The following is a 2,589-nucleotide window of genomic DNA, read 5'->3' as shown; positions in this document are numbered from 1 at the left end:
TTTCATAATCAAAATTCCAAGCCTTAGTTTTCAAAATTCTAAGTTTCAAAATTTCAGATTTCAAGTTCCAAATTTCAAGTTAAGATTTCTAAGTTCCACAGTCTTAAAATTTGAAATAAAAATTTCAAAACTTCCAAGTTTCAAAAATTAAATCTTTTGTCAATTGAACTTTTGTTGATAAAGTTCAAATCAAGAGTGTGCAAATGAAAATCACACATCTCAGAAACAGTGGGACCACGAAGCACCTATCAGTTAAAGTCTAATTCTAAATCTTGACTTTTTGCAAGCAACAATTCTAGATTGAGATCAAAGTAGAAGAAGACCTTTGATCAACATTTCAATTCCAGATCAAAGTAGAAGAAGACCTTTGATCACCATTTCAACAAATCCAAATCAAAGTAGAAGAAGACCTTTGATTGACATTTCAATTCTAGATCAAAGTAGAAGAAGACCTTTGATCGACATTGCAACTCCAGATTGAAGTAGAAAAAGACCTTTGATCGACATTTCAACAAATCCATATCAAAGTAGAAGAAGACCTTTGATCGCCATTCCATCTATTCCAGATCAAAGTAGAAGAAGGCCTTTGATTGCCATTCCATCTATTTCAGATCAAAGTAAAAGAAGACCTTTGATCAACATTCCAATTATTCCAGATCAAAGTAGAAGAAGATCTTTAATCGACACTCCAACAATTCCAGATTAAAGTTTGATCGCCATTCCAACTATTCCAGATCAAAGTACAAGAAGACCTTTGATCAACATTCCAATTATTCCAGATCAAAGTAGAAGAAGATCTTTGATCGACACTCCAACAATTCCAGATTAAAGTAGAAGAAGACCTTTGATCGACACTCCAACAATTCCAAATCAAAGAAGAAGGAAACCTTTGATCAACATTCCAACAATGCCAGTTTCGAGGTAGAGAAGTCCTTTGGTCACCCCAATTGCCAAGAATCATTTTAGAGTCATCAACTACCAGCTAAGTCCAGTATTTTCATTTGTTGTCAAAAGATATGGCACTAGTTCTATGTTCCAAGATTTTAGGTTTGAAGGCTAGGTAATCTTTGAAAATTCAACCTCAATTAAATCATGGTCACTAAAATCAGTGTCTTTGTTTTACATTGACATTCGCTTTTCAAGCTCTATCAATAAGGGGCATTTTGTAGACACGTTGCACCCATGATTTAATCAAGGAGAATAACTTGAATAACCATCCATGTACCCTAAAAATCATCATTGCATTACCTGCATCATTTCGTTCATTGTATATTATAAAAATGATCTTGAGATTCTAACGGTCGTAATAGCGTTTACGGTTTTCAAATTGGACCATCGGATTGAAAGATATCGCATGGTCAAGTTTGCACAATCAACATGCATTGTGTCTAGGTAAGGACAACCAATCATGATTGGTTTAAATTAATTCTGATTGGTTAAACCATTAAAAATAATTAAATAATTCTGTGATTGGTTGATAATTCATGTTTAAAATATGATTGTATGCATAGGAATAAAATGGTTGATTGGATAACAATAAAATTGTGTATAATCTAAACTTTATCAAGATTTATTTTAGGATATTTATGTACAAGATCATTTTTCTTAAATAGCCTGAATTATCCAAAAAAGAGACAAAAATTCATAGACGGAGGATAAAAACACGTCTAGGTACAAGGACCAGTCAAAAAACCCTAGAAGAGGAGTCCAAATGGCACCCAAACAAGAAAGAGTGTTTGGTGTCCAAAAACCAATTCAACACTTTTAGAGTGCTGAACGGCACTCTAAAAGGGTTGAATTTCCATGTTTTGGGCTTTGGCCCAACGGCCTTCGGGTGACGATAAGGCACATCCTTTTCGATCTTTTCGCAAAAGGATGCGTCTAGTTTCACATCCTAATCGTCCGTGCCTATTTTTTAGAGTCCTCTGACCTCTATAAATAGAGGCTGAACCTCATATTCAACACCTTTTTTTTTACGCTCTAAGAAGCACACGTTTTGAGGCTCTCAAATTGCTAATACTTGTTGATCCTCTTTGAGATTTTCTGCTTAAATTAGGGTTTTTAGGTTTCAAAGATAACTAAATAAGTTTCTTTGAACCCTAAAACATCCTCTCAAGAACAAGGAGAGCTCATGCAAGAGGTTGTTTCCTTCACCCTATCTTTTCCTTACCCTATCTTTTCCTTATGATTCTTTTTATGTGGATGAATGTTTTTATCCATAACATAAATTATTAATCATTGTTTTGTTTAAAGCATGATTGTTTTTATGCAATTATTATAGTCTCTTTCTTGAATATCAATAATTTGCATATGAACAACTCTTTGTCTTCAAAATAAAATTGATCTACATCTTCTTTAGATGTAGATCTGAATTTTTCTTCTAAATAAAATAGATCTGCATCTTCCTTAGATGTAGATCTTTTTTTTTTCTCAAAATAAAACAGATCAGCATCTTCTTTAGATGTATATCTGACTTTTTATTCACAATAAAATAGATTTGCATCTTCTTTAAATGTAGATCTAAATTTTTTTTCACCATAAAACATATCTGCATCTTCCTTAGATGTAGATCTGACTTTTTCTTCACAA

This window comes from Quercus lobata, chromosome 2 (assembly GCF_001633185.2).
Source record: "Quercus lobata isolate SW786 chromosome 2, ValleyOak3.0 Primary Assembly, whole genome shotgun sequence".
In the NCBI taxonomy this organism is placed as follows: Eukaryota; Viridiplantae; Streptophyta; class Magnoliopsida; order Fagales; family Fagaceae; genus Quercus; species Quercus lobata.
The sequence above is the reverse complement of the archived record's forward strand: the minus strand, read 5'-3'. Positions refer to the sequence as shown.